Source organism: Calidris pugnax, unplaced genomic scaffold (genome assembly GCF_001431845.1).
Source record: "Calidris pugnax isolate Ruff unplaced genomic scaffold, ASM143184v1 scaffold41, whole genome shotgun sequence".
NCBI lineage: Eukaryota > Metazoa > Chordata > Aves > Charadriiformes > Scolopacidae > Calidris > Calidris pugnax.
Genome location: NW_015094509.1, coordinates 16,840,351 through 16,863,681, shown reverse-complemented (window position 1 = coordinate 16,863,681; position 23,331 = coordinate 16,840,351).

Genomic DNA, 23,331 nt, shown 5'->3' with positions numbered 1-23,331 from the left:
AACCAGGGTGAAAGGTGAGAAAGAGTTTTTCTTATCTTCTACCCAAAAATTATGTTTTTAAACCTGTGGAATTTGATTGTAACCAAAGATATTGCCTGTGAAGTTTTCAGCTTCCCGCTTTTCTAAAGTGTTCCATGTCAAAGGAATGGAAGATACATGGTGTCCCTCAGACAAGGAGGTCATTTTGGGGCACAAACTCATTAGCATAGTTAAAAGAGCTTTAAACTTGTTTCAAAAATCCACAGGGCAAAAATCCAAAGGCAAATTAAAACCCAAACAGCAACAACAACTATTATTGATCTAGTAGTGTGGATGGAATCTGAAGAAGAGCAGAAACCAGAAGTGATGCTGGAAAGACAAGAATGGAAACAGCAGGGCAATCTGCTGAGAAGCTAAGGCCTGAAGATTGGAACAATGATGACATAAAGAGAGTGGCAGATGATGAGACGCAACACGAAACCAGAATGCTGGTTGCAGAGGAGTGCACTTTGTATATAAGTCAAGTGAGAGGAATAGGTGCTACTGTATGTATCAAGGACGGTCATGGAGATAGAATTGTATGGCCATTTAAGCTTTTTCCTAATATATTCTTCCCTGGGATTTGTGCTTCTGTAAGTTCACTCAAGCCATTGGGATTTGTTGCAAGAATAAAATTCATGTTTGTCTAAAAAACTTGAACTTGATACTTAATTTTTTAAAATTGAAGAAATTTTCTACAAATAATTCTATCAACCCCATGAGATAAACAATTGAGCTGTTTTGATTTGATCCAGTAGAGGGCAATGACACCTATACACAATAGTTATTTCAGTACACCATGAATAAACACCCTTAAAGTTATAGTGAGAATAATCACACCACCCCTCTTTTAACCTTTCAGACATCAGGTTAATTAGGCAGAACTCCAGTTCATACATATTATCCCAAGGGAACATGTTACTGTATATTTTTTCTTTTTGATGTACAGCTGCAGTATTAAGTCAGGCATGATTTACATATATGATGCGATAATTAGGCCTAGGAGTCAGGATGAACCCATATACTGTGGATAACTGGTTTAGCTTGAATAAGATAAGCTTGAAGATATTATATGAATATCACTTTTATGATTGAAAATATGATAAATATTGCACATTGCTGGAAATGTTACCCTGTAGCTGCGCTAACGGCAACCTCAAACATCTAATTCTCTCCAGTGAAGGTTTATTCTGTTTCTATGTGTATGTATAATTATTATTTACCATTTATTTAGCAAGGTCTGTCTTCTAAGGAATTCACCATCTAAATTAGTCACAGATAAGTGAGTATTAGGTAGGAACCATTTGAAGGAAGACAGACAGAAAGGATTTGTCTAGGTAGGTCAGAAACTGTTCATTTAGGAAACATCTCTCTTAATATTTCAAAAACATCCACTCATTCAATCATATCTAGCCTCTCTTATTCTCTGCCTTGATGTTGGCTAGGTGCATTCTCTATATACTACCATTACTTAGTATTTTTAAGGCAATAAACAAGACGTGCCCCTAATTCAAGGTACATATTATAATTAAAGCCATTGGCCTCTAATACAGCTTCACTCTTTTTCCTTTCTGTGTTAAATCTGAGATGTATTACAAACTTATCAGAGGAGATCTTTCTCTTGCAAGCTACTTTTAGAACTGCATCCTCTATCATACCTTGAAGTGAGTCATTAGGGCAGTTTATGTAATGTATATTATTTGAAACTGTAATGAAGTTATCAAAAGATTTTATATAGGAAGCTAAGAGTTCATCCAGATTCTCAAAGCTGTATAATTATGTATTGATTGTGTTGTTTACATGATGATATACATTGATTATTATTCAAGCTCTGTGTTACGAAGCTTGTTCTGCATTCCAGTACAATGACTGGACAAATAAGTTTAGGAGGCCTCATTATTCAGTGAATATTGTTGGTGTGTGCGTTTAACTGCACACAAAAATGGATAAAAGGACAAGATACCTGACCAGAAGAATTTGCGGCCTACTATTAGGTAGGTACGGTAATTGGATGGGACAAGGGATTGGATAGATGGGGTATGGGGAAAGCTTTAGACGGAATGTCAAGAATCTGATCACACAATGACTCATCCTAGTCATCCGAATGTGTTGACACTTGGTAAATATTAAAATTGGGAGGGATCTTCTGATGTTTCAACTGAAATGAGCTTTGGTGAAGAAAATGAAGAAAGTCATATTCTAGGAAAATAGATTTAACAGTACAGGGTGGAGGTGAAAGGGACCTGGGGAAGTAGTAATTAATAAGATATGAAGACTGGCATAGTTTGCGAAGTAGAAAGGAAAATGGAAAGATAATATAAATGAAGAAAAAAGAAACAGTCCATGGATTTGCCAGTCTAAGATTCATTCTCAGCTTATTATTAGCACCGGGACAAACCTGCCTCTCTCCCTTTCCACAGAGTTTGAATCCGAACACTTATCTGAACACCGAGAAAAAGCAGAGGCATTGAGATGGGTTTTAGTTGAGGTTACCTCAATAAAGAGTGATTTGTCATACTTAATAAATAATTCCCTATTATTTCAAGTAACTTGGGACTTTGTTGGTGGCAGTGTTCTCATTTGCTTGTTTTTCTACTGTCAGTACATTGAAGTTACTTGGGATCAGTCTTTGGAAGGTTGCAGATGCCTGCAAAACTCAGTTTCTAGAGCAATCTGCTTTTGTTTGAAATGGGTAATATATACTTTAGTGCTTAAAATAAAAATGAGTCAAGAAAATCATATGTTTGCTATTTACAGAAACTTTTTTAAAGGTTTAAGGGTTTTTTTTTTTGTTCTGTCTAAAGTAATATTAGAAAGAATTTCCACACAACTACTGCAAATCTGAATAAAATCTGTAACAACTTCTCTAAATTTGACAGATTTTTTAACTATTTCATAGAAATACAGACATATTTTTAACAATGAAAACTGAGTTATGGCTTTGAATTTAAAGTGTTTTAAGAAATCAATCCATTATTTATGAATTCAGGATGGTTTGAGTGTACCTATACAGCTATTCAAAACCTAACCATTGAAAAAAAGTTCATAATGTAGCATAGCATAACAGTGATTCCTAATTTAGAGGATGATAGATTCTTGACTATAGAGTGCTCCAGGCCTGATGCAAACAGGCTGGCTTTTGTGTCATGCCGAATGTTACACACTGGGACAAGTTAGATATGCAAAATTATGACAACTGAGAGGTTCTCTTTTTTCTCTAAACTAGATATTGTTCTTTAGATTTCAGCATAGTGTCCTGCCAATAAACAAAGCCTGGTTGTCTCTGATTTAAGTAGTGACATACTGAAAACCTTGTGGGCTTGCGGTAATGACAACATTGGCTTTTAGGCACAGAGCTTTTGCTTTTGTTCTTTTTTTAGCATGCATTTTTTTATATCATGACTGTGCATATTGCTTTTCAGAGTAGGTGTGGAGCAGCCCTAAGTGTTTTGACATGCTGAGATAAAGAAACATGTTCCAAACCCAGTATTTTGAGTCATGGTTCTCATATTTTAAGAACAAAAATGAGTTCACTGGTACCTTCAAATTCCTTGATTTTATTTAGACTTGTAGAGTTAGTGATAACATAAATGCTTGTTTCACGTTGAGTGGATGAAGCTTTATGTTTTCTTAATACAGTCACATTGCTCTGTCAATTCAAATACTCTGTAGGACATATTGACTAGATTTATCATTTCTGATCTATCTTTAGACTTTCACAGATTACACTAAGTGATTAATGCCATGGAGCAAAAAGGGTACAGTCTGTCTTAGCTTAGTTTATACCTTTTCATGTTTCTTCTGGGAAATATCCCTATTGTCTCAAGTGTCATCCTATATGCCTTCCAGTTTTGGAAACTCCATTCTCTTTGTTTTGCTGTGCATTAAGAGTTCCAAAGGCATGGATCAGATTTCTAAGTCTTGCAAGACAAATATTGAATTCAGATTTTTCTAAGTAAAAACCCCTTAAAATGTATTTATTTGTATGTTTAAATAAACACATATTTTGTTAATCATCAGGGATTTTGTTTTTTATTTGCAAAATTTGTACAATTGAAGCTTCATATAAAATACCAAAATATGTGACTGTTTTAAAAATTATTAGTTTTTTATAAATCTATAAAACTTTTTGTTATAAACTTTATTAACAAAAGCAGTAGTTAACAGATATAAAAATAAGCGAGTTACATAACCATGGCAGGCTCCTGCAGTCTTTAGCTTTTCCCCACAAATGACATACACAACATTCTTGGCTGGAGCTTTATTCAAAACACATTTCAAAGACACAACTGTAAAACATTAGATCCTTCCAAAGAGCAAATTGACTAATGGGAAGAAACAAGGCAGACCTGCTATGCAAGGCAAAAGAAGTCTCCACCTAACACAAATGCTAGTTTCCAAGAAAGCTACCAGCTATATAAGTCAGGAAAAGACAATTCTTCTCTTAAATTCACTTAATAACTTGGGATAACCACAAATGGCTTTATACAGTCTGTAATCTCTCTGCTGATACCCTTCCTTTTATTTATTGCATTCATGTCTCTGGTGAGCATCTTCCCAAGATGGGACATCAAAGAAGATTATGGTCAAGCTACCATTTGACTCCTGAATAAAGACACAGTCATTTTCTAGTCTAAAGATCATGTTCACACCCAAGGATATTGGCAAACTGATGTTCTAACATGAGGCAGATCACTAGATTCTTAGATTTCAATGCCTTTATGTTTACTTTAGATCTAACATTAAATATTGGTGAACACATATTGATTCAAAGTTGAAACAGCCTGTATAAAAATTCCTAATTTGTCCTCTTTTCTGCCTTATGATGCCGAGTGACAACTTTTGGTCTAGCTTGTTATCTTTTAAAACTTATTTGACAGAGCTAATACAAACAATATTGAGGGAAGGGAAAAGAACTCACAAATGAATCAGTTGGACACAATACTGAATATTCTCTGCTTGTCTCAAATATTTCAGATCTTTCATTTGAACTTAATTAGTTTTCTGCATTTTTAATTACAGTGTGGTCTTGCTAGAGCTCTAAGCACTACCTGTCCAGATCAATTTTGAGCAGGAAGATTTTCAAGGGAGGCCTGGGTATTAAAGTGAGATTGGAGTATTGGTCAATAATAATCATCTGTTTAAATGAGTATTGAACTTCTGCCATGGGAAGGCAATTAAGGGAATACGGTGCCACCATCTTTGTACTTATGTCCACTTACATCTGCATGACCACTAGCAGCTAAAGTTGGGATGTGCTGAACCCAGGTCAGGTGACTTCTAGCTGTGTAACTGCATTTGATTTATTTAAATTCATACTGAAATTTTGGTCAAATGTAGTTAGCATTTTTTCCCTCCTAAAAAGCATTATGAGACACTTTTGCTTTTGCAAAAGTTCTGGGTTTAAAATTAAGCAGAAGATTAATGAAATATTGAAGAAAATCAGTTTGTTTCATAAATGATGTACAATTGTTGGGGTTTCTGTATGATCACAGAAGGGTATGACCTTTGCCCACTCAGTTATATTCTTTCATTTGACATGTTAGTCAGTCACTTAACACTCATATACACAGTGATGCAAATTTTCAACAGATCAGAAGAATTAAAAAAGCCACCTTATGATTACTGTGTTATTCTAATGATTGCATCTTCTCACATGGAGACAATTAATAACAGTAGGCCATGTGGAACACCATGCTGGGCAGATGTGTTAATGGAAAATTTCATAAGCCTTAAGTTCTTTGTTTGTTTATTTTTAGGGTGGGATGGAAGAAGACAGGAAACAAGGGGGTATTGTAAAGACAAAGGGTTTTTCATAAAATCAAATCCTTTAAATATCTGTCAGTCCTATCAGACAAAGGTGTAGAACTTCTGCTTGTATAGGAACAACTATTAAATTAAAATAAAAGGCTTTTGGATTTGTTTCTGTCAGATGAAAATGTTATATTTTGAAATGCTTTTTGTTGTGGTGGTGAGATTGTGTACATTAAATACCTCTCAGATACATATTGGAATTTTTTCTCAAATGGATACTGTTTAGATGTGAAGAGCTGGCTTCAGTCTATCTCAATCTGAGTGAGTTCATTCCCACAATCAAAATTTTTGGACTACAGTTATAAATAATAAGAATAATCTGGCCAGTCTCCTTTTTTCTGTTGTGTGCTGAGATTAAGCAGGAAGCTTAAGGTCACCTCACATCCTCTAGGATCACAATGAGGCAGTACCATACTTTTGTTCACTTTTACAGAGACAAGATCTATTTGCAAAAATAATGAGAGAATGAGAATAAAGTCAGAATAGACAGAGCAGTGCAAGTAGTTTACTTCAGCTGTTATCAATAGTTTAACCAGTTTTCCTAGCTACAGTGGACACTGAGGTAGCCCACAGTTCACAATAATCCTTTCCTGATTGCTAATGACATTAGATAAGAAAGACCCTCCAGCCTTCTGTGTTTCATTTCTCTGTCAATTTCTTACATAAATTGTTTCCTACTGTTTTCCTAAACAGAGAAATAATCACTGATTTGGAGAAGTAGAAAAAAAGAAAAAAGTAGTACCAACTTTAGAAATGTACTTGAAAATATTGCATCATATACGCCTAACTTACTACAGCAGCAAATGTAAATAAAGATGAGTCTCCATCTTACTGACATTATCTCCTTTAAGATGGAGAATAATTGGTATTCACAGATGAGATGAACATTTTCATCCACTTCATAATGAGCAAATTAACAAGACATCTACTGAGTTGCCTTAAAAAAGACACTACATGTAAAAAGACCTAATTACTACTCACTCTGGAATACAATTCTCCATTCACTGCAAGCTGTATTGTTGACTTCGTGTAGATCACAGAGGACAATATTGAGCAGGTGTCTGGTTATCAAATGCCATGCCATTCTTGATGGCTTTGACAGTGGCAGTACTTCAGAGAAGAAGGAAAAGTAGTCTGAAGAGGCCCTGCATGTCCCTCCATGTTTGTTGGTGAACATTTCAGTTTCTTTAAAGGTTCATTTATACCATATTCATCAGCATAGTATCTGATCTTCTTCCAGTAGTGCATTAGGCAATATGACAAATATCTGTCACATTTTAGTTCCCTCTTCCTCTCCCCAGGGGAGAAAGGCTAAATGAATATAGATGTACAGGGATAAATTCAGACCTGCTGTAAGTAATTGCAATTCCATTGATGTCAGTAAAGTTGCACCCTACTACTTTTGATTTGAAACTGGAACAGAGAACCACATTGTTCTTTGTAAAATAAAAATAAACAGTATGTGAAGATGTTTCCAAACATTTCAATAATATTATCTAGGACAGATTCTGACCCCAGTTAAAGCTCTACAAATCCATTTGAGTTAATGACATTGCACAACTGTAAATGGAATCAGCCCTTATACATGCATACAGCTTACAAATGTCTGTGATTATTAGACACATATTGCTAGATGTACATAGATCAACTTGCAAAACTGCAAGTTTGGCCTTCTGTCTTTTAACAAATAGGTCAGTGGTCTGAAACACCTTTGGGTAAAACGTTTTTTGCTGGTTTTGTGCACTCTCTGTATTGTCAAATGAAAATAGAAAATATTTTTAAACATAAATTTGCAGGTCAGCTGCTTAGGATTTACTGTGGCCTTATGAACTATATGTGGGCCACTGAACACAGATTGAGGATTACTGAGATAGGATATAACTGATTCAGTTCACATCTGGATGTGTTAGAGGGTCTTTCAGAAAGAATGATCTATGAGTGGTTCATTTAGCATAAATTTGCCAAAAATATAGGTGCTTCTTTCCAATTTGTCCAAGGAAATGACAGATTGAAAATATAGACAATCTTAAATTTAACAATAATTCTTTGAAGTTAAGATACATATGGAAGTAAATCAGAATAAGTAAATGTAAAGTAAGTCTGTGGATTTCACTGGTGTGTGACTGGAGGCGTCCAGAAAATGACGGGTATGATGATGGCTTACTTTGCTAAGAGGAAGAAAAGTGATGGTGTTTTTCATCACCATTGTGCGAGTTTTCAACTGAACTGACTAATGTATTGCATTAGATGTATTTTATAAATAAAAAGGATTTTTATTTCATGTGTAGTGTATTCTGTCAAGTAAAACTTTAAGATTTAGAAATGTCTGTCTTACAGGAGTAGTCATTGATGAGAAGATTCACATATATATTTGTTCTTATCTTGACTTTTAAAAAAAGTATATAAATTCCGATTTTGTCTAATTCTCTAAGAAAAAAATAACATGCAATTTCTTTACTCTCTTTCTCTTCTCCTCTTAGACTCATTCACAGTTCCTTCATCAAACCATATTCTGCCTTTTTATCATGACCAGTCACAGCTGGCAGACCTGAATGCTCATTGCTGGCCTTGAAGCCAGCCAGAGCTGCTAGCACACGAATCATGTCTCTGCCATGGAACTTGTTGCTTTGAGCAGTCCCTCACTCCAGCAGAGGATGAAGCTTCCCAGCACTTCTGTGTCTGCAGAAGAGTTCTTGGTATGATCCTGGTTGTTGATGAGAGCTCTGTGTTTGGGCCAACACATACTTGAAAACTGCTATTAGCACTTTGTATTATGGAGTCAAGACATTTTGACCAGAGCTTCACAGCTCTTAAATACAAACCTGTGTTGTTGTTATGTTTTATCTCTGCATTATGGCAAGGCCTAACTGCGTTATACTCTTTCTATTGCCTCTTCAGTTTTCAGAAGGGAGGTGGTCCCACAGGTTCTGAACAATATCAATGTAATGTGAGTAGGTCTACAGATCTAATTCAATTTTTACTGCAGTAAGTGAAAATTTCTATAATTTTGAAGGCCTTTGGTTTATGAATGCCACTAATTTAACTAGATGCAACCGGAACACTGGAAAATAGTCTAGTTGTAACATTTTTGGCACAAAGAATTCATAAGCTCCAAGCTCCATTCCTGAGGATTAATTCCTATGGAGATTCAAAAGATTTCTATGGAGCTCTTCTGCAAGAGAAGGACAATTTTTTTTTCAGAGGAATGCTACATGGAGTAATTATAAATGTTTTCATGTCAGAGAAGAACAAGACTAATGCTATGATACGATTTGTACCTTTTACATCTTGACTCTGGGAGACTTGCAAGTTACAAGCCCTTGAATCAAAGGTCCTGAGGTTATCTTTTCATGATTAATGATACCATGTTTTCTAGAGACAGAAATTTGTCACACTCTTTCTTCATTTGTAGGATTAGCTCCCTGAAGATACTTTTTTTTGCCTAATATGTTTTTAGTTACCTAGCATGGAGGAATTCTTTGAATCCTATGTTGACCTATTATTGATCATAAGGGGTGGTCCTTTCTCCAGATTCTGGCTCTAGTCCTCTTAGCTGGGAGCAAGGCTTAATAAAACTGAAACAATAAATATCTTATATCTACATAACACTTGAATCCAAAAACAGTTTAAAAAGCAAGGATGAATTCATTTACCACTGAAATGCCAGCCACCTCTGGGGTGGAACACATGGTTCTTATTTTCACAGAGCTAAGCAGCTGTTTAACAGTACAAAACAACAGTACATTATAGTTTAAGTCATGAAATGAAGAATAATCCTGTATCCAATTGAAATGTAAGATTAAACTTAGATGGGGGGAAAATAATTACCCAAATTGGTAAAATGATCAGAACACAAAGACTAACCCCGCTATTCTGGCACAGTGGGCCACCAAAACACTAAGGGCTGAGTGTGGTAAGGAACATAATTTTTCATTACATCTAAGAGCTGTTATCTTCAGTTAGATTGAATTTTTTTCAGCGAAGTGATTTCTTGTTAAAATGTGTTGGTCCATCAATATCCAGCCTTTCTGTGGAAAGTACATGCCATTTAGACAGGAAAGGTTTTTTGGAGTCTACTGTGGAATTTCTGATCAAAAAGAGATTGAGCCAGAACCACTGGTAACCTGACTGTTATGCACATCTCCCAGGATGTGGGAGAATGAAATTCTAGTCCCTGTTTAGATTACTTCACAGCGTAGACTTGGACCTGGGTTTCCCATGTCCCAGAGGAAGGTCCTAAATTACTGGACTTGCAGCTATTCCGATCATGTTTTCTTCTTATTTTCCCATGGAAAAAATACAAAAAAATTGAAAGGTCTTGGGTTTGGCTCAGTGTAGAATGTGAATTTTGCAATTTCAAAAACTTTCCTGGAACAGGAAAGTTATTTTCCACCCAGTTTACCTCCTGCTGCAATGTATTCCTTTGCAATAAGATGAAAAGTTAGAGGGAAGGCAATTGCTCTGTAGGGTTCATATGGGTTTATATTATGCTATAATGTTTTGATGCATTCATCTATGTAGGCTATACATCAGGCTAGGTCACCAGAAAATTTAATCTACAAGTTAGAAAGTTTCTAGTAGTTGCAACAATCAGCTTTTTAAATATGCTTCCAATAAAAATAACGTTAACACACAGCTACCTGCTTTTAAGGTGGAGCTAATAATTCTCTACATATAGCCACCAGGTGGACACTTCAAGACAGGTGGTCCTTTTTGTACCCATTCCTTCAAGGGCTAATACAGTGACCATGCCTGGCAGAGGGACCATTTCTCAGGACTTCTTCTCTGCTGGGCAGGTTAAGGAATCAGAAGACATTTTTGTATTTAAGGAGGTGCTATCATTTGCTCTTGCTTTTGGCAATCACTTCCAATAACTTCTATGTTCTGATAAATGCCACTCCTGGTACTGAAAACATCCAATATCTTTTGTCTACCAGGCAATTGAAAAATAGATTTAAAACTGTTTACCTGTTTCAAATACTTCCAGGTAAGACGGCAACAAAATTCCACCACTAATGAGCAATGTTGGATTTGATTCAGTGGTGATACTTCCATTCTATAACCAACGCACTGAGCCTTCAGGTATAAGGTCTACCAATTCCTGCAGATTTGTAATATTTAGTAAACGGCCAAATTAATTAGATTTCTGTCATAGTAATGAAAGAGGTGGTACACAATTTAAAGAAAAAAAAAAAAAATCTATTCCCTTCAGCAATATAGTTACTGCCTGGTACACAGTCACTAAAGGTGTTGAGTCCAGGAACTGTGAACTCTATGGATACATTTCACTAAGATTTGGATGAGCTCAAAATATTTGTGCAACCCCATTGGCAAGGAAGCCTAGCATTGAAGAAACTTGAGTCTAAAGATTCCTCAAGTCTCTTGTTCTCTTAAGGCTAACTTTTATGAAAGTCAATGGGAGGCTAGTTTCCAACAAAATTAATGACTGCATATTAATGGTTATTCAGAAAATTGAATTGTTTCTTCTTTGAGGAAGATACTAACCCTTTCTATTGTATTTGGACCACAGGAAGAGCATCAGTGTTATTCAACAAGGTAGGACTAATGGTGTGGGGGGAAAAAAAAAGACAACTTCCAGTAACAAGAAAAAATATTTATCACAATGATTAGTCAAAGAACAAAAAAGAAATAATAGCATACAGAGCTCCTCAGCATAAATCTTATTTCTAGTCTGATGGGCTAGATACAGAGACCTTTATAGTTAAATTAAATTAAATTGCAGTCATTGTGTATATACTCAAACGTATATCTAAATGTAACACGTATAAAAAGTCTATACCAACATAAAAATATATTAGATGTTCTTGTTAAGAATAAACAAACATTGCCTTGTTTGGCAGAATTTTCAAATGCATATTGCTTCCTTTATTTATTTTTTTATTACAATAAAAATGTGTTTTGTATTAAATCTATTGTTATAAAGAAATTAAGTCCTGAAATCTGCCAGCGTGGCTTTTTTCCATAAAGTGGAAAAAAAACCCCTCCTGTTTTAGATACTTGAAAACATTAGAAATCTGAAAATGAAAAGACCAGCCTCTGCGTAGCAAATTACTCCATAAAAATAAAAAGAATTCTTCTGTGTGAACTTAAATGGTTTGAAAGCAGAACATAGCAGAAGAGAATAGCGTGCATGGTCATAAAGGAAAACAGAGGGTTTAAGTCAATCTTTACAGATGTATCAGAGTCATTCAGGAAGAAAAATAATAATTAAATAAAATAAATTTAAGGCTATTTCACAGAGATTTGGGTCTAATTCCCCCTCTGCTGGGGCAAAGATTGTTTGCTTAATCCTATGTTTGTCAAGAAGATTCCAAGAAAATCCTTACAAAAAGTCTTTTCCTTGATCTGCTCCTTAGCTTTGAACAATGGGGACAACATTTTAAGGCCTGAGCTTCCAAATTTTACCACTCAGAGCGCTTACTTTCTCCTTTCATCTTCTTCTATGGTTTAACCTACACATCATTATTATTACACTTTATTATCTCCCTGTGTCAAACTATATCTTGCTTTTATCATTAATTCCATGTAGTAGGTCATATATATCTCAATGATATCAAGTTGTACTTAAATTCTATTCTGCAAGGTACTTTACAAACACCTAATAAAAGACAATCCTTGCTCCAGAGAGCAAAACATGAAAAGCAATAGAAGATTGAGAGGAAAATTGCAGTTCTACAAGTTGTCCTGTCCAAGATCAGAGTGTTGGACAATGGAAAAATCAGAAATAACATCTTATCTTTGAGGCCTTGAAAGCTGCCTGCTGTGTCTCTTATTGCCTGATTTCTCCTCTCTACGTCAGGAACTTTCTCTAAGGCTACTGTAACTGCCTCTGAATACTCAGTAGGAGGAGAACATCCAGGTATAATGAGCCAGGTCAAAGAAGAAATTGTCTAAGTGTTCAGAGGGAAAAGGGATATCGAGCAAACGCCAAATGAACATAGATCTTGCTAGATCTTATAGATTTTTTTTTCTTTTGGAGACGTAATCAGTAACTTGGCTGATAACAGGAGGGGACAGACTTGACATCATTTATTCGAACTTCAGCAAACCATTTTGACAAAATGGTTCTCAAGGAGCTGGTGAATAAGGTCATTGATGATGGCATCAGTATCAGATAGGTGAGAAGGCTAAATAATGAGCTGTGTGGCAACATACAGATATGTAAATCTATGTGAAGGAGAAATTTCTGGCAGAAAGCAAAAAACGAAAGGCCTTTAAGACCTGGTATTGGGACCAGTTCTGTTCAAGATTTAGGTATAGATTTAGCGCTCATATACCTTTTCTGGCTGTGAGCTGAATCACCGTAGTGTCTTGCTTAATCACGATGCAGCTGCATTCAAGTTTAAGTGAAACTGCCAATCTTCCAATGGATATTAGGAAAAAAAAATAAAAAGAAAAAACAGTAGGGCACTAACCATACTTAAAGTAGAATTATTGAAAATTTTAGATTTCTGATCCCTGGTTTCCTCTGCATTCATCTTCCTGTGGCTTCACTTTAGCCCCAGATTCTATTTTTGACGCTATTGTCACTGACTGTGGCAGCACTAGGCTGTCACATGGCCCTTTCATGTGACTTGGCATTTTGAAGTGGCTGGAGGTACTGCTCAGTGGAGGGGTTAGGCTTTTGTATTTCAGAAGGTGGTCAGAACACCAAAATCTGGATATTCCTAGCTGCTATATTGGTTTCTTGAAGCTATAGATATCCGAGTAAAATTGTAAGAGATCTGTGGTTGCTTCAGACTGTGCATCCCAAGCTCTGCCTTTAGTCTAGGATAGTTAGTAAGTCACCGTAGTCAAGCTACTGCCCATATCTGTAGCAGACAGCACATTGTGAAATTATATTTTCAGTCATTCTATATTGTTCTGCTTGCTTAGTAAATTTGAAAGTCTGGTTATCATCACATGGCTGAAAGCAGTCTTTGACAAGAGTCTAAAAGATGCTTGTGCTCACAGCCCTTCATCTACTGCAAAATGTTTTACATGGGTTTGCTCTGCAACTGTGCAAATCTTGACTTGGAGTTTCTGATGTCAGACTGGACCCCACTATAAAAGGAGCATCAGCAGGTTCTTATGGTTGAGGAAGTACAGAGATACAGACAAGAATCTGTTAAGAATTTTCTTCCCATACAAGGTGAAAGAAGGTATTTCAGAATCTGTTGACTAGGCTGCTGGAGGGAGGAGAAACCATTGAGTTAAGCTTAGATGAGTGGCTTTCAATAAAGAAAACACCAGTGGTAAGGAGCAGAGCTTATGGGATGCAGATTTAACCAAACCAGATGAAGCCACCTCCAGCATATCCTTGCAGATCTGATTATGGGATAGCACAAAGATGGCATAAAACCAAATTATCCTTTCCTTATGGGCAGATCTTGAGATTGTCCTAGAAGTGAGGAAAGGATTCCTGAATAGGATTAGCCTGGTTCTGGTCTGAACAGTTTTCTCCCAGCCAATTCATAGGATGTTCTTTTTTCATCTCACATAAGATGTCCACATGTATTATCCTTTGCAAGACAGAAGAGACAGAAGAAACAGAACTTAAATGAAATCCAGTCTCAAACACAATGGGGATGTTCTAGCAAGCATGGTGGCCCACCCAGGTTTTGGAACTCTCTTGTTTAAAGTCTGAAGAACATGCATTGGTATGGGAAATGTAAATTTTGACTAAATAACTAAGGCCAAGGCATTGCTGCTATGCAAACTGGTGTAGGGGCCCCGGTAAACTCTTGGTACCATTTTCATGCAGCATTACAGACCCAGAGGTTTGATCTGGTTTAACGTCTCCCAAAATAGATGAGAAACATCAAAGAGAACAGATAATCTGCTAATTAGGTTAGCTGCTTTGGACTCTGGCACTGTATTTAGTTTCCTATCCTTCCAGTGACCTGCTTTTCAACCTCCTGCAAGTCACCTAACGTGTCCTAAGTCACCTTTATGTCATTTATATGTATGCACTCACTGTAGATGTCCAAATGTCTTAAAGACACATTTCACTTCCTGGCAGGGTAATTCTTAATATTTACACTAATTTTGGTAATCTGATGTTGCCACACTGAGAGTATGTAATCTTTTGACCTCTTCCTCACTCTTGGATATAACTCAAGACCAGGCTGATTGGGTGTGGAATTGCTACACTGTATAAGATGTAGAATTGATTACTTGTTTGCATGCGTTGAACAGAATTTAGGAGGAAACTGGTTACTTTGATATGTAAATTTGGTGTGAAGCAACAGAACTGAAGAGTCATTCTGGATTAAAGGGATCACAGTAAAAATGTAGTGTTATAATAAAAGACAACACTCCCTGTTTGAGGACAAAAGAACAGGAAAATACATAGCCTACTAAAACATAAGATTGGAAACTAACACTGAAGAACTTTAGCCTAACTGCCATTCCTTCTCTGTTGGGACAGGACCCAGGTAGCAGAGGTAGTACTGTCTTTTGTCTGAAGATTTCCAAATTTCTTCTAAAAACTCCTCCAAAACTAGCAATTTCACAAATCATCTTAGAAGTGCCACAGATGAACAGAATTATTGCCTGTTAGGAACATGATACTTACTTGCTAGGAAAATAACAAAGTGAGAGTACTAGCAATTCTAGTTGAATATTTCTGGTGTATGTTGCTGTCTTCATCAAAACCAGAGAAAGTACTTTGTGGGAAAGAAAAGAAGCAGGAGAAGAAACAACAGAACAAAAAGCTTAGATGTTAATATGCAGTTTTCTGGTTTATTTTCCAAGAGACTCAAGCATGATTAAGCTGAGCAGACATTCCTTGGATGGAAGGCAAACTTTTATAACCGGGCAGAACACTGACATTCTGGAAGAAGACAATACTTTTGAAAAAGAGGCTTTGAGTCTACATATGACATAACAAATGACATTCAGCCCTCCATGGTGACTTTTTTAAAACTTTGACAGGTCAGTGTATCTTGAGTTTTGAAAAAACATATAGCCATATATATACATACACAAATGCACACAAGCACTTGAATATTTTGTTTGGTAGTAGTGTTTGTCCTAGGTTTTTTATGTCTTCTATCTATTGGTTTTGCTTTCTGCCACACTTACAAAGAGTTCTTTGCTCAAGATATTGAGAATAGTTGAAAAATCTGTCTAGATGCCTTGAATAAGTACAATTAATTTATGCACCTTTATAAGACACAGGTATTTTGTAAATCCTGTTTTGAAAGGGGACTCAATATGCCCATAAATTTACAAATTTATTTGTCTTTGCTCATACCACACCTTAAATTCACTCTTCACAGCTGGAATAAATGACTTGCACAAAAGTAGGTAAAATTGCTTCAGTCTATTCCCAGATTAATATTTTCATCTTTATAGACTCCATTGGTACTAATTAACATACCTATAAATATTTGCATCCAGGTTAGAAGTCTCATTTCCCTGGTCTTTCTGTAGTCAACAGACCATTTTTATCTAGTGTGTGCTGCAGTCCCCTTTAGTTAACTGTAGTGACTATCTAGGAAGTTTAGTTAAACTGGTGTCATTACTTAAGTACAACAGCCACATGCCTGCAACTGGGTTATGTGAATTCTCCCCAGTGTTTATTTCATTGAAACATATATTTCTACTTTTTTTTTTTCCCCCTTTCTTTATTTCATACTGAAACATAATTCTTTAGTGGTTAGACAAATGTAATAGGACCTAATTATGTCCAATTTTCAGGGATAAGGTATCCACAAAAAGGATGTATCTGGAATATATAAGAGAGTGTCAAGTTATATTTTAGGAAAGCTACTGCTCAGGAAGTACCAGTGGAGAATGATTTGGGAGAAGCTGTCAAATAAAAGTCTTACATAGGTTCCACAGTAACTGGTTATACATTTCATTTTTTTTACTCTGCTAAGACATCAGCAGTCTTAGCAGATACTCACAATACTTTTGAGAAGCTCTCAAAAGCCATCAGACAAGTAACCACATTATCCAGATTAGCTTCCCATCAAGAGAAAACAGGAATTGAACCATAGAGTTGAGAGTAATTGAGCCAGGATACTGAGGGCACCTAGACCGCAAATTAAAACAATAGAACTAACTGGTAGCATTTTAACAAAAAAAGAAAATCAACTTAGAAAAAACATTTTTTATTAGCTGAGTGCAACTAAATACTTGACTGTTTTAACCACTTCTAGTAAAGCCAATTGTTGATGTAGAAAGTTTTGTAACAAGTCTGTGATAGAAATAATTTGCCTAATTATGTGAGGCTTAAGAATGATAATAAGATTGATTTTCATGTTTGTACTGGCCATGGGTAAGATTCATGTAAACCTCAAAGGTCTGAAAATCAGACCCCCAAATTATATTGTGGTATTGAGACAGCACAAGTCAAAAGTTGTGTATGAGAGCTACAAAGAAGTGCAGCAACACTTGGAGTGTTTTAGGACCCAGTCATTCAATGAAAGCCAGAGCTTTGACTACTTCTTTTCTTTTTTTTTTTTTTTTTTTCCTAAAATTAGTTTTAAAAACAAAAAATCAGCTGTTTCCTAAACCACAGGACAGGCTGACCGAGCGGGTGACGTTGTGTGTCTGTGTCCCTGTCCCCAGGCTGTAGCTAATGCCTCCCTGGGATCACTGTCAATGCCTGCTGCCACCTCTGCTTCTGTCTTAACTGGCACTGAGAAAACCTGTTTGAATGTGACATTGACTTTTTTTTTTTTTTTTTTTTTTTTGCCTAAAAATGGCTTTAGAAGCAGACACATAAAGCAAGTCTGACCAGTGTGTGCCAAAACCTCTGAGCTCATCCCACATGTACTGGCGCTTGAAAAAGAGAGTGGGACTCCCTGTACAGCCACAACTGACTGAGAGCATGATGGTGTGACCTGAGCACACAAACCATGTGGATATATTAGCCCTGTCTGCACCAAATTAAGGGGGGCCGAGAGTCAGTGTAGCTCTGCCAGCTGTGTTGAAACCCTTGCCAGATGGAGGCCCTCGTATTGGCCTGAATGGGTATGTCATCAATTGGAAATGATAACCTGAGGTTGGAGTGAAGTCACTTCTCCAGCTCTTCCACCAAAAGTACACCAAAATATTTCCTTTCTTTTCCTTATATCTTTCTTCTCATGTAATGATTTGGTCATCAGAGCGTCAGCCTCAGGTGCAGAAGATTAAGATTAAATTCCTTCTTTTGTCTGAACCTGCCACTTTCACATTCTATACAACTGCTAAAACCAGGAGGCAAGAGAGTGCATGTCAAATAGATGCCCTCCATCCCTCTTCTTGAAAATGTAACGACCAAATATTTATTGACCAAGAATGTGAGCACCAATCTACACCATACTGGTTAAGACACATGAGTTTTATCTGAGTATTAGCTACTGAACTAATGACTTGGATTGAATTAAATCTTGATTTAGAATACTTGAATATAAATTGAAACAAGGACTGAAATACAGGTCTCTTTCTTGTCAGGTAAATTTCCCCAAGCACACAGTAGTTTAATAGAGCCATAATCACTCCTCTGCTCTGCCTCAGTGAATATTTAATCATTCTATGCACTTTTAAAGACTCTGAACAGAAGAGGGCTGAGAATGTCTTGCCACAGAGTATTTTATTTCTTGGTCACTTATATATTCACTAAGAAGGTAGGAAATGCAGTTTGAAGTCTCCGTAGGCAAGTGAGGTTCCTGATCTCACATCTTTCACATCCTGAGAAAGATCATTGCCACTAACCTACTCTATAAATTGAACACTAAACCCTAGACATTATTTTTTGTGAAGTCTAAAGAGTATGTATTCTTTGAGAATATCTTGACTGCAGGCCTTCAGGATGAATTGCTATGTTGATCTCTGTTGAATTTTTGTGCATAGCTGCCCAGGACGTGTGGAATTCTAGGTCTGTGCAGGGTTTTCAAAAGGGCACTAAGACACCTATGGACTTGAAATGTCTCATTTGACCAAACATTTGTGAAGAGAGAATTAAAATTGTGGGTCTTGATGTTGGGTAGACATAGGTATCAAAGTCTTTTGGTGTTGCTAGTCCACTTGCTGTCAGCTGCTGTCGGCTCACTAAGGTGTATGTTTTACACCAGACATTTGAGCTGTACTGTACACCAGTCCTCTTAATACTAGAACAGAATCTTGCACTAATTTGAAAGTAAAAAATGTTTAAATTGATTAAATACATTAGATGAATGTAAAATTTAACGTTATGAGAATATGAAAGGTTATTTATCAAATACTGAGTAATGCTAGTACAAAACCCTTACAAATTAATCTGATCATAAAAGAAAAGCTCAGCACACATCCTAATTGCTGATAGTAAATGGTGATGACCTGTGGATCCCACTCAATCCAGGCAGTGTTTTTAATGTAAGAGGAAATAAATTGGGTCTGACCGCATTTTCATTTACATGTGTGTAAAGCAGTAGGCATTCCATTAAAAATTATGAGGAAAAGTTAGCATTGGATCAAGATCAGAACACAATCCCTGAAGTGTTTTTCTGTATCTAAACCAGTCTTTATAAGAGATAAATGTTAAAAGAATCCTTCTTCAATATTGTTATTCTTTGTTAATTCTTCTGCATTATTGTTACTTCAGATGCTGTCAGAAAAAAAGGGATGTAAAGAAAAATGTAACTCCAGGCCTGCACCAGTAAAAGGTATTGCAAAATTATGGGACACAAACCTGAAAAAGCCCAGAAGCATAACTGAAAGACAATGACATTCTAAAAAAATCCCTCTGATTTAGGAACAGGTAGACTAAAATTATACTTGGATAAAAATATAGACCCATCTTTGCCAAATACAGTAAAAAATAGGTTTTCATACTGTCGTGATTTAAACCCAGCCATTGGCTAGGTCTGTGCAGCCACTTGCCCACCCCCCAGTTGAAATGGGGAAGAGAATTAGAAGAATTAGAAAAGGAAATGTGAGGAAAAACTTGCGGATTGAGATAAAAGCGGTTTAATAGGTAGAGCAAAAGAGCAAAAGCCATGCATGCAAGAAAAGCAAAACAGGGAATTCATTCACTGCCTCCCATTGTCAGGCAGCTGTTCAGCCATCCCTGGGAAAGCCGGGCTCCATCATGCATATTGGTTACTTGGGAAAAAGAATGCCATAACTCCAAATGGCTGACCCTTCCTCCTTCTTCCCACAGCATGATGACCCATAGTATGGAATATTGTTTTGGTCAGTTGGGGTCAGCTGTCCTGGCTGTGTCCCCTCGCAATTTCTTGTGCGCTCCCAGCCTACTTGCTGGTGCTGTGGTTTGAGGAGCAGAAAAAGCCTTGACTGCTTAGTGGCAACCAAAGCCACCAGTGCACTATCGACACCATTTCCCATCCCAAATCCAAAACACAGCACTATTCCAGCTGGCAGTAAGAAAATTAACTCTACCCCAACTGAAACCATGACACATACCCTTAAAGACAGATTGTTCAACCATTAAGAAATGAGGATGCTAATCATCTTCGGCTTCAGCAGAAACTTCAGCCTGAATGAAGGGTGAAAATACCCCTAGGTGTGAATTTGCCTTTCTAAATGTTCACCACAGGTGTATGGGAGCTGCTTTCACGTCAAGCAAATATGTTCCTGGCACAGGTACAAGTCTGTCCTCTTCCCTTCAGGAAAGCTTTTCAGATGACAATTGATTTCTCTGGCAATGGGCATGCAGACAGGATAGTGTATCTGACATATGTCTTTTAAAAATCAAGTAAAATGCACATATTTTTTCTGGCATGTAAAAAAAATAGTTATCTGAGAAACAGGTGGGTGATCAGACATCACTGCTAAAATATGAAATCTCTTCATAATTTTGAGCTTCCTTTTGTTCCAAAAATGGCAAGAATCTCTGACTCCTAAGATTACAGAATGTTGAGGCTAATTAATCTTGTGAAAATTGTCATTCTTTTTAGGTAAAACTGCATCAAAATTCTGTCTTTAAGACTTGCTAAATTTTATGATAAGCCTCTATGGAGGTTTCTTGACAGACAGTGAAATATTCACCACACAATCTGAAATGCATCAAAAAACTCCAAACTGGACTGGACATTGCATCATGTTATTAGTAACCACTAATGAACTACATTGTACAGCATACACACAAGAAAGCAACATTATGGCTGATATCTCTTCCTCAACTTTTTCTGAGTTGTAAATTGTGAATGAAAAGAAGATTGATGTTTTCCTTACTGATAAATTTCCACATTAAATATAGCCATTGATTATGAAAGTATTTAAATGATAAAACCTAGTTAGGATATTATGTTATGTCTTATTACAATGTATTTGGCACTGTTCAAATTTAGTTTGTCAAGTAATCTGCTCTAATATTAATGTCTGATATACTATGGACAATATAGTGGCCTTGCTTGGAATAAGGTATAACAAACTTACCAGGCTTTGATTATGTATTGACCAGTGGCTTGTAGAACAGATACTGATAGAGGTGACGAGAGCTTCTTAAATACAGGTATTTCCAAATACATAAAAATGATCCAATAGTCTGGGACCTCCTGTGACACCAGAAATATTTTGAGAAGCAGAATGAGATGTTTGCCAAAGATTTAGGCATTGACAAATTGTCTCTTTTGAGCTTTTGAGTTCACTACCATTCAGCCACTCAGCTGAGCCACTGGGAAATGGAGACTGATCGTAAGCAGCGGGGGCAGTGGAACTGCTGCACTCATTTGGTCACGTTCAGAATGAGGTCATGTGTCTTGATCTCATTCAAAATACGATTATTTTTGGTTTGGGTGTGACTTGAGGCTTGAATGTCAGGAAATGCGAAGAAAAAAAAGACTGGGTGGAGGAGCACAAACTGGGAATTTTGAAGTAGAATCAGAGAAAGACAAAACAATCAGCACAGATGTCTGCATGTTGGTTTCCACTTGCTGAGTCAAAAGGGAGTCTGAAAAGGATCAAATGAAATAATACTTTTAAATAAATGCATTTCTTATACATAATACTAAGACTGCTTGCACCTCAGGAGAATTTGGACGCCCCTTGAGAACATGCCATCATCAAAGCCTTATCAATGCCACTTCACAGCCACAATTGTATTTATAGCTACAGTTGTGTTTTCAGTGTAGATATTGCATAGGCCAATATATGGAGCTTCTCTGGCTTCTGTAGTTGCATCTTGTCTTTCAACAACATAAAATAAGTTTTTAAAAGTTCTCAGCTACCCATAGAGGCACACCTATGACAAAATTTGGAGACAGTATAACATCAGTATAACAACTTAATTTTTCAGAGCTTACACTGGTCTTGCTGTGGGCAGGCTTATTTTATTGTACGGTCTAAGAGAGGAGTCTTTTAGCTCTGGGGTCAAATCAATGAGGTGAAATTAAACAAATGCTTGGAGACATGCTACCAAAGTAGAGGCTTGTCTTTGTGCAATTGAGGGAAAGTCCATGAGCCAGGCACTCTTTAGTGAGATCTAACCAACCAGCATGAGTCATTAGGTTTTTTGTGACTATAGGTAAGCACATAAAAGAAGTAAAAAAGCCAAGAGAAGAAACTTAGATTCTAAGGGTCATGAAGATGTTTTCGTACTTTGATAGTCATCTTTAAAACCAGATTATGAAGAAATAAATAGTTTGAGGGAGATTTGATCTGATTTGAAATCTCTTTCCATAAACAAATATCTTTATTTTTGGTCAGGTGTTTGGCAGTACATCTACTGCGGGAAAAGTCAAAAGTGACTGATTCATATTCTGTGGTCTGACACATTATTTTGGCAGTCCAAGGAGGTGTGCTGGTTCATTGTGTTTTCTGTTATTCACCTATTGCTGACAACCTGTGGTGGAAGGATCAGCGCAAGTCCGTTGCTCCACTGACGGCAGCTGATGCAGTAGCTCCCCCAACCAGAGGCATTGACGCAATTACTTCTACTAACCATTCTGTTCTCTCTTGCCAGCCCTCCCCCACCATTCAGCAGCTAACTCTGGCTGAAAAGCAAATGGTTACAGGAGTATTGCGTATCCTTGATAGGCACATCCCTAGTTCTTATTGCATCTCTAATTGCCAGACAGTCCTTTTCTCCCTGAGCAGTTACATGCCAGAGGAATGTGCTTCTCCAGTGCTCCACTGCAGAACTACAGTTTGACCTGCACCATGACCCACTCAGGCTGGAGCAGAAATGAGATATGAAATGTCAAATAATATTGGCATTTACAGCTTGAAAACAACCGAAGCCTGCAGGTTTGTGGACAGCCATAACAGTAAAAGAGAATGGTTTTGCTTTTCTAATGGCTTCTGCAACTGACTGCTGAGGCTCTTGGGGTGGATGCAGAGGGGACTGGGCAGGATCCTAAGAAGTCCACCCTGCTCTCTGTGGTGAGCTAGGCACAGCTCTTAGGTTTTTGCCATCACCTACTACAGACCGCTGTGGTTTCAGTAAAGTCACGTAACCTCATAACGTACTGACATTAATGCAGATCACTTCAATTAATAGAGATAACTTGGCTTCTCTTGGCAAATTGTCATTTAAGCATAGTGGGGGGGGGGGGGGGGGGGGGG